We start from the raw sequence: 10,903 nt of genomic DNA, 5'->3' as shown, positions 1-10,903 counted from the left end.
TTCAGCCATACTGCCAGATGTAGGCCCATGCGTGAAAACCGCCACATCGGACGTGGAATCAGCCGCCTTGCTCTGAGCACCCGTGGCGGCTTTTCCACGTTTTCTCACAAAGGGACCCTAATCTGTATTGTAAACAACCAGAAAACGACATGCAAAAGTCTGTTCGACCTAAGGCACATGTGTCGAACTCCAGGCCTGGAGGGCCAGATCCATGCCAGTGTTTAGGATGGACTGAGAAAGAAAGGAATGTGTTCTACCTGATGGACCACACCTTTCCTGATTCAGACCCATCAATTCATTTGAGCTGTGTAAAAAATGTGTGAGGATCTCTGCCCTTGTAGGACCGGTTTGACATACCTGACCTAAGGGCAGCTAGTCATTAAAGTAAAGGAAGGGGTGCAGTGAGGGCAGCGCAAACCCTTACAGGTATTTTATTATCAATCATCACTATATTTTATAGATTTTTTTAAAGGATCTGTTAAATTAAAGAGGAACTTTAACCCATGATTGACCTTCATACTATCACTAGCTTACTTTTTCAGGGCAATATCATCTGTATGGCTGATATTGTGGTGAAATCCCTCCCACAGTGTGATGTCCTGGCCATTGTCCTAACAGTTTGCTGTCAGTGAACCTCGTTGCACGTTGGGAAGTAACGTCTGTTTCCAACTTAGTATTGCATACATTTTACAAAGGCAACTGTTTAAAAGGACGCAGAACAGCGGTAGTAGAATTTCGGTAAATACCAGTATTCTACTACATTAATATAAGTAAAATATCTTCAATATTTACCGTTTTTTTACTATGACCTAACCTCTCCATACTCTCACACAGAACTTTCCGCTGGGAACCGTAAAACCCTCCTTCTTAACGCCTAACACTAAAACCCCCCTTCCTGACACCTAACCCTAAAAACCCCCTTCCTGACATCTAACCCTAAAACCCCTCGCCTGACATCTAACCCTAAGATCCCCCTTCCTGATGCCTAACCCTAAACCCCCATTCCAGATACCTAACACTAAGACCCCCCCCCCCCCCCCTTCCTGATGCCTAACCCTAAAGTCCACCTTCCTGACGCCTAACCCTAAGACCCTTTTTCCTGACACCTAACCCTGAGACCCCCCCACCCCCTTCTGACGCCTAACCTTAAACCCCCTTCCTTCACCGCAAATAATGTAAACTCAAAAACGATATATTTCTAAAACAATACATTTCAAAACAGTTATTTACAAAACGATAATTCTCAAAACGAATTTCAAAATAGTACTTTTCAAACCGGTAATTCTCAAACGAAAAATTTCACTTGGATGGGCTCGGTGCTAGGGATGGTCGGAAATGTCAAATTCCAATTCCGCAGAAATCCATTGATGATTACTGATGTCACGGATTTCTGATCGGTTTCCAATTTCCGAGTTCGGATTTCTGAGTAGTGTTTTTTTTGGGTAATTTTTTGCATTCTCTTATTGGCCACGGGGCTCCCAAATAGTCTATTTGCCACAGTCAAATAGCCCTAACCCTTAACCACCTTCATAGTAGAGATGAGCGTAATGGCGTAATTACGATTTCGCGAAATTTCGCGTAATTAGTGTAATTACGTTTATGGCCGTAAGTACATAATCGTAATGAAGAAGGATTTCGCGAAATTTCGCGTAAGCGTAATTTTCGCGTAATTTTCACATTGCAACGGGTATTACGAAATTAATGCGTATGGCCATGCTCCCAAAGCGGAAAAGTTGACGCATGGATCAATGTTAGGTAGCCGCCGACTTTAAGGGTTAATAGCAAAGCCCCCTTAAATGCTAAGAGCCTCAAATTTGGAGAATATATTAAGGAGATCAGAAGGAATAAGAGGAAAAACATTTTTTTCAAAAAGACCTTATAGTTTTTGAGAAAATCGATGTTAAAGTTTCAAAGGAATAATGTAAACATTTAAAAACCCGCCGACTTTAACGGTTAATAGCAAAGCCTGCTTAAAGTTTAGGAACACCAAATTCCCAGGGTATATTAAGGGGATCAGTGGGAATAAGAGGGAAACATTTTTTTTCAAAAAGACCTTATAGTTTTTGAGAAAATCGATTTTTAAGTTTCAAGGGCGAAAATGTCTTTTAAATGCGGAAAATGTCAGGTTTTTTTGCACAGGTAACAATAGTCCAATCCAAGGACAAGGGGCTCTTCTCCACCTCCGATGGGCGGTGGAGGTGGAGGCCGCGATTTCCTGGGGGGGGGGGTTCATGGTGGAATCTGGGAGTCCCCTTTAAAAAGGGGTCCCCCAGATGCCCACCCCCCCTCCCAGGAGAAATGAGTATAGAGGTACTTGTACCCCTTACCCATTTCCTTTAAGAGTTAAAAGTAAATAAACACACAAACACTTAGAAAAAGTATTTTAATTGAACAAACAACATAACCACGAAAAAAGTCCTTTAATGTTCTTAATTAACCATTAATACTTACCTGTCCCTTTAAATAAATGATCCCTCGAAATAGCCTCGGAAATGTTCTATCAGTTACAATGTAACAAAGTTATTACAATGTAACAACTTTGTTACATTGTAACTACGCCGCACCCGACGTCACTTGCCGCCGCCGCATACACTTACGCGTCCGTGCAGGACGCTAAGTCCCCGCAGCTCCCGCTGTCCACCCCGCCCACATGTCACCCACATGTGGGTGACATGTGGGTGACATGTGGGAGAGGCGGGGAGGGCAGTGGGAGCCGGCGGGGACTTAGCGTCCTGCACGGACCCGACAGAGCTCTGAGCTATATAGCTCAGAGCTCTCTAAGCATCTTTGAATTTGGGCTCCAAGGAGCCCCATTGGTCCTTAGCAGACCAATGGCGTTCCTTCAAATCAGAAGGAACCCCATTGGTCTGCTAAGGACCAATGGGGCTCCTTGGAACCCAAATACAAAGATGCTTTAGAGAGCTCTGAGCTATATAGCTCAGAGCTCTGTCGGGTCCGTGAAGCACGGACGCGTATGCGGCGGCGGCGAGTGACGTCGGGTGCGGCGTAGTTACAATGTAACAAAGTTGTTACATTGTAATAACTTTGTTACATTGTAACTGATAGAACATTTCCGAGGCTATTTCGAGGGATCATTTATTTAAAGGGACAGGTAAGTATTAATGGTTAATTAAGAATATTAAAGGACTTTTTTCGTGGTTATGTTTTTTGTTCAATTAAAATACTTTTTCTAAGTGTTTGTGTGTTTATTTACTTTTAACTCTTAAAGGAAATGGGTAAGGGGTACAAGTACTTTTTAAAGGGGACTCCCAGATTCCACCATGAACCCCCCCCCCAGGAAATCGCGGCCTCCACCTCCACCGCCCATCAGAGGTGGAGAAGAGCCCCTTGTCCTTGGATTGGACAAGGGCTCGGAGGGGGAGGGGAAAGCTTGGCTGCCCCTCCCCTTCCGAGACCCCCCAATCCATGGACCATGCGGGCTGGTATAGTCAGGGTGCGGAGCCCCACGCGGCCGGTGCTCCGCATTCTGGCTATCCCAGCCTACATGGGGGACAAGGGGTTAAAGAGGTCTGGGAGGTAGGACCCCACGTCGTTTTTTTTTATATTTCCCACACTCAGAACGAAGTAAGTAAAACTCTTCCCACTTGGGGGAATCTATGAAAATAATACACTATTGTTACCTGTGCAAAAAAAACTGACTTTTTCTGCATTTAAAAGACATTTTCGCCCTTGAAACTTAAAAATCGATTTTCTCAAAAACTATAAGGTCTTTTTGAAAAAAAATTTTTCCTCTTATTCCCACTGATCCCCTTAATATACCCTGGGAATTTGGTGCTCCTAAACTTTAAGCAGGCTTTGCTATTAACCGTTAACGTCGGCGGGTTTTTAAATGTTTACATTTTTCCTTTGAAAATTTAACATCGATTTTCTCAAAAACTATAAGGTCTTTTTGAAAAAAAAAAATTTCCTCTTATTCCTCCTGATCTCCTTAATATATTCTCCAAATTTAAGGCTCTTAGCATTTAAGGGGGCTTTGCTATTAACCCTTAACCACTTAAGCCCAACTGGACGAGATTTCTCGTCCAGTTGGGCTGCGCGCACTCCCGCGGGTCGCGCGCGCTCCCGCGGGCCCCCCCGTGCGCGCCCCCGCTGCTGCCCGCTAGCCCACCGATCAGTGAAAGGGATTATAAATCCCTTTCGCTGATCGGACCCCCCCGGAGAAAAGCCGACAGCATCTCTTCAGATGCTGCGGCTTTTCTGAGCTCTGGGCTCCTTTCTTCTGCCTGGGAGCGAGATCGATCGCTCCCAGGACTTTTTGATTCTGGCCATCTTGTGGCCAAATAGCAAATTACACCTGAAAATTTTTTTTTTTCAAATTAAACATATAAATATATTAAAAAAAACCCTGTTTACCTCCCACACCAAAGATACCCACATACAAGTTTAAATTTAAAAAAAAAAAAAAAATTACAGTAATAAAAAAAAAAAAAAACATAAATAGTTACCTAAGGGTCTGAACTTTTTAAATATGCATGTCAAAGGAGTATATCAATATGATTTAATAAATTATGGGCTTCTAAACAGTGATGGACGCAAAACGGAAAAAATGCACCTTTATTTCCAAATAAAATATTGTCGCCATACATTGTGATAGGGACATAATTTTAACGGTGAAATACCCGGGGCATATGGGCAAATACAATACGTGAGTTTTAATTATGGAGGCGTGTATTATTTTAAAACTATAATGGCTGAAAACTGAGAAATAATGAATTTTTTCCATTTTTTTCTTATTCTTCCTGTTAAAATACATTTACAGTAAAGTGGCTCTTAGCAAAATATACCACCCACAGAAAGCCTAATTGGTGGCGGAAAAAACAAGATATAGATCAATTAATTGTGATGAGTAGTGATAAAGTTATTGGCAAATGAATGGGGGGTGAAAGTTGTTCGGATGTAAAAAAATTTCAACCCTTCGGGCTTAAGTGGTTAAAGTCGGCGGCTTTTTTATATTATACGGAGCGTTACGGTTTAATGCGAAATTACGGTAGCGTTTAATGCGAAATTACGGCATGAACGAAACGCGAAATTACGCGTTGAAAATTACGCTTACGGTATTTTCAATTACGATTTTAATGGCAATTACGCTACCGTAATTTCGCATCGTAATCGCAAATTTCGCATGCGTAATTTTAGTAATGCGAAATTACGAAAATTTCAGCTCAACTCTACTTCATAGTACCTAACCTTAAACCCCCCTATATTTTAACCGTGATCTTCATCTGAGCCTATTTTGACAGGGGGCCCTGGGGCTGCCTGCTATGCACTCTGCCATTTTAAACAAGGCACGGCTTGCACCCTTTTTAACTATTGCTGCCAGTATTTCCCTCAGTACATAGAACTCTCAGTAAATGAACATTCTTCAGAGATCACCTGGCAGGACTAAAGACATTGCCATCTGCGATAAAGTTCAGAATGTAAATCAGGGTGAGGAAAGATTCTACAATGGGCAAACACTGACTAAATTATTTATAAACTATAAATAAGCCCGCCTGTAAAAAAACGGGTGCTAGGGCTCAGCCATGACCCCTTTCTCCCACCTTACCCATGCGGCAACCGCTACGCTCCCGTGCACTCACACGTCCATGCTCCCCAATGCGTGCAGGGCCTCTAGCTCACCACCCCGCCAAGAACGCCTCCACATGCACCAGTCCTCCTACTGTCCGAGACCACACATGCACGCTGGCCCAAATGCACAGACACAAGGACACAGGAGGACACAGGGACACAGGGGTGTTATTACATAGGATGAAAATTAAAAAAATAGGCAATTTTTTTCATTGTTATTTTCACTACAGTTCCTCTTTAACTCATTGGGCTCTATTCACAAAACTTCTCATAAATGATTTATATATCACTTAATTGATAAAAATAACCTTTCAGCACATTTACAAGCAACATAATCACTCAAAGTAAATTGTTCCTGATTAACTTCATTTCAATATTACTTTTCTTGCCTTGATTATATTATATTTTTGCCCTTTGGGATCGTAAAAATTTAATAAAAAATAAGGTGAAAACAGAAGAAAATGGGTGAAAAAGGTTTGTGAATCATGCCCTTACGTTTATTTTTTAAATATTCTAAGTTTTAGTTTTAGCTCATATTTATGTGTTGTGCCAACAGAGGAGACATCTGCGTTTTATTTGAGTTGGTAAGCAAGTTTGGAATGGATAAGAGTTTATCAGCTATTAGTTGTTTGCTAATAATGGGGGAAATTTGTTTTAGCTGCTTGTGTAGAAGTGATACCCTGGAACATTCAAGTGAAGTATTGTACGGTTCTGATCCATTTCTGCACGGTACGGTTCTGATCCAGTTCTGTATTATGCCTGGAGAAGAAACCTTAACATTTTGAAAGCTTGCAATAAACCATGTACAGTTAATCATTAAAGAGGAGCTGTTAGGTATAGGGTCTCAGAGAAAAAAAACACATATATCAGTAGCTAAATATTGGCTGTACTTACATTACATATGCATTTCACTGTCCACGTTTAGATTTCACAGAATTTTTATATAGGATTTGCAGAGAATGATGCTCCTGACAGCTCATGGCAGGGTCCATGTTTGTCTGTCTCCTACGAAGCCAATTGTGATGTCATATCCTCCCTGCTTCCTGATGATTCGACTCACAAAAAAGATCCTAATGGACAACACTACTGTGCAGTGAATATTAATTAGCCATGTGGCTAGGAACAATAGCGGACTCATGCAGTATACTCTAACGGAACATGTGCCCTGTGAGTTTTCAGTGCTGTGAGTTTAGGCTGCTGTAACATGAACCTGTAACTTCTCACTTTGAAAGCAGCCTTAGGGCGTGATAGGGAAATGAAGGGGATGACCCAAGGTAGTGCACTGGGGAGAAGCAGACCCAGAATGCTTTGCAGTATCTGTTATGCGTCCTGCCGGCCTCCTTACAGAGAGATTTTTAACTTCAGTATTGCCCTTTTTGGCTTCCTTCTAAACTGTTTAACACAGGAGAATAGAGGTTTAAATTAGCTTTTGCAGCCTGACAGTTACTCTTTAAATGTATGACTGGAATTAATGTTTGTTAGTTTGATGTCTGCATTCCTGGAACTTTCAAGATGGTTTTTAGAGTTGATCAGTGTAACGCCATTAATTTTGACTTGCATGGAATTGAATTGCAGATTCTGTGCATCTTGGAGATGGCCTAATCAAATGTGCTTACTGTTGATTTTGATTGGCCCAATTCCAAACCACATACAGTTTTCATTATGGTCCCATGCAAGCCAGAACAATTAGCATCTAATTATTATTTAAACTTATTATTATTATTTAGTATTTATATAGTGCCGACATATTACACAGTGCTGTACAGTGTATATATATATATCTTGACACTAACTGTCCCTCAAAGGAGCTCACAATCTAATCCCTACCATTGCCATATGTCTATATTATGTAGTGTAAGTACTGTAGTCTAGGGCCAATTTTAACAGGAGCCAATTAACTTATCCGTATGTTTTTGGAATGTGGGAGGAAACCAGAGTGCCCGGAGGAAACCCACGCAGACATGGAGAGAACATACAAACTCTTTGCAGATAGTGCCCTGGCTGGGATTCGAACCAGGGACCCAGTGCTGCAAGGTGAGAGAGCTAACCACTACGCCACCGTGCTGCCCACATCTTTCAATGTTTCGAATCATTTTAGCCATCTGTCTGCCCCACATGCTGTGCCCTGTAAAAAATGGCCAACAAAAACTACTGAAACCACATACAAAAGAATTGGCTCTTGTGTGCAAGCTGATATTCAAAACAATTGACTTTCATGATATCATTGATCAAAAAGACAAATAAAATAACGTATGCAAAACCCATCACATTCTCTAAAAACAGACGAGGCCCACTAGCTGCACAATGTGATGTGTTCAGGCTGCAGTCCTCAAGCAAAGGGAAACTCCTAAATGCACTGTCCATACACTGAAGGGTTGACGTTGACCATACTGTGGAACCCAACAAAGATTTTTAAGAGTTCAGTTGCACAATTAACATTCAAATACTGTCAATCCACAACAAAAAAACTATTGGCATGGTGGTGAAGTGAATACTACTATTGCCCACTAGAATGCCAGGTTCAAATAAGGGCCAGGACACAATCTGCATGGAGTTCATATGTTCTCCCAGTGTTTGCCTGGGTTTCATCTGGGCGCTTTGGTCTTAACCAGGGATGAGCAGAAACTACGTCAGTGCTAATTTATGCATCGTAATTCGCATCTACACATCGTAGTTCATAGGTGAAGTTTCAAAACTACGCTTACGAATTTACGCGTAGCGAAGTACCGCTACGCGGAGCTTACGCCTACTATGCGTATTTAACAAGTGTGTTGTGTAGTGAACTACAAATGGAATGTACGCATAGAAGAGTTCCCGGCATAAGCATTTATAGAGGAATTAATGCGTAAAATTTTCTGCATACGGGCATAAGCATCCGTATACACTACGCTTCCCACTACGCGTAATTGCATATTTTAACGCGTAGTCTACGAAATGCATACGAAACAAATATTTGATTTCGAAGTCGTAGTTTGGCAAAGCGTAATTGCGTAATACTACGTGTAGTTCCAGCGTAGCGAAGTTGGCTGACTACGACCATCCCTAGTCTTAACCAGATATTTCCTAAAAACAGTAGCTTTATTGCAAAAGCATAGATAGGCTATACAGGTAATTAGTTATTATGTTGTATTTGCTATAGAGAGAGGTGAATTTCCTTGTTGGTAAGCTTTTGGATGATGCCGTAAATTGACAGTCTAGAGTTACACTCTATAGCATTTGACCAGTCAGTCTGGTTTCATCCAAAAACATAGTAATAAGTTATTTTCCCTGAGACTTGCCTTGCCTTAGGGACACAGGGCTATGGTAGTGTTTAGGTTAGAGGGCAGGGGAGAGATAGCAGTGCATCCTAAAACCAGGCCGTATCTGGGTGACAACCAACAGAGGCATGCAGAGCGCCTTAGAGGCAAATACACACCTTGTATTCAAAACAGATGCTGAATATGCACTAGAGCCCTAGAGCACTAGAACGCTAAATAAAAACGGAATGAAAAGATAAAATAGGAGGAGCTTGTCATCAGGTAAACTTACATTTTTAGACAGCAGGGAGAGGTGGCAGCACTTTCCAAGACGGGCTACATCTGAATGACTAACAGCACGAGTCTAATTATAGGCAGGATACACATCTTGCATTCAAAACAGATGCACCAAATTAACATTAATGGTGGATGTTAGCTTCAGGGATGGTCGTAGTCAGCCAACTTCACTACTCTGGAAATAAGCGTAGTTTTACACAATTACGCTTCGCCAAAGTACGGCTTCGAAAACAAATATTCGCTTCGTATGCATTTCGTAGAACACGCGTTAAAAGCGTAGTGTATGCGGATACTTATGCCCGTATGCAGAACATTGTATGCATTAATTTCTTTATGAATGCATATACTGGGAACCCTTCTATGCGTACATTCCCCTTTCCAATGTGTAAATTTTTATGCATACAATCGCATGCGGAAAATTAGACGCGAGTAACGCATTCGTAGTTCACTACGCAATACACATGTTAACTATGCATAGTGGGCGTAAGCTACGCATAGCAGTACTTCGCTACGCGTAAATTCGTAAGCGAAGTTTTGAAACTTCGCCTATGAACTACGATGCGTAGATGCGAACTACGATGCGTAAATTCACACTGGCATAGTTTCTGCTCATCCCTGGTCAGCTTCCAAAAACAGTTTGCATGCAGAGTGTTCTGTAATGGACCCTTCCACCAAGATGAGGTCAACCTTCTGGAAGGGACCCTATTCTCTAACTAATTACCAAACAAGCATAACCTGGTTAAGAACCTGGTTCTAGTGTTTAGGTTGGGAGCTCCTCTGAGGAGCAGTTAATGGACTTTGCAAAGCACTGCAGAAAACATCAGGACAGTATAAAAACATAACTGTCCACCACTGAATTTGTCACTAAGTTACTTTGTCCCAGTTAGTTGTAAGGAAATTCCTACCTCTCCTTCCCCTCCTCTTTCCATAGGACAGCACATGCAGCTTGTTATGAAGTTTAGCGTTTTTGACTGTCGCTAACTGTCAACTGTCAATTGTCCGCCAAAGTCATCAAAACGGAGACTCCAGGCTTGCAAGAATCCAGTATCAATGGGTGTGTGTGGTGTGTGTGTGTGTGTGTGTGTGTGAGTGAGTGTGTGTGTGTGTGTGTGTGTGGGGGGGGGGGGTCGGAAGGGCCCTGATCACTCTTGTCAACTGAGAAAATGCCTGCCATTTTGCACAAGGTTTTTCTGCACATTGTGGTTTGTTATTTGCATGCAAACACACATTTCTGGCTGCACTAGTGTACATTACAATAGAAAAATCTGCTCATTGTCCAGAAAAGAAAAAAAGCAGTAAGCTGACAGTTTATTTTTTTCTTTCTTTATTTTTTTTTTAACATGAACACCAAAACGCATTAGATTTAACTGTGAACAAGCCCATGGATTAACAGGGGCTGTCAGTGCTAATGCGTCCCCGCAATGTGGAAAAATGCAGAAAAAAAAGGCATGTAGTGTGAATGGGACCTTATAGTTCCTTTTCTAGCTGCCTTTTAAAGGAATCCACAGGAGACAGCTGTTTACACAGGAGCGAGCAGCGAGTGAGAGAAATGGAACTATTTTAACATGTTTATCTGAAAAGAGGCTTTGAATAAACAGAGAAAATACATTTTCTAGCTGGAAGCCTGATAGATTAGGGGTGACTTTTTTGTGTTCTTTAGACTCCATGCTCAAGCCTCTAATATCTCAGCAGACCTATAATAGCTAACTCCGCTTTTACATGGTTTTAATATTCATGCTGCTTATTTGTTAAGTCATTTCAAAGCTTTTTAAAGTATTTTA

Source organism: Hyperolius riggenbachi, chromosome 3, assembly GCF_040937935.1.
Source record: "Hyperolius riggenbachi isolate aHypRig1 chromosome 3, aHypRig1.pri, whole genome shotgun sequence".
Classification (NCBI taxonomy): domain Eukaryota; kingdom Metazoa; phylum Chordata; class Amphibia; order Anura; family Hyperoliidae; genus Hyperolius; species Hyperolius riggenbachi.
This window is presented reverse-complemented; position numbering follows the sequence as displayed.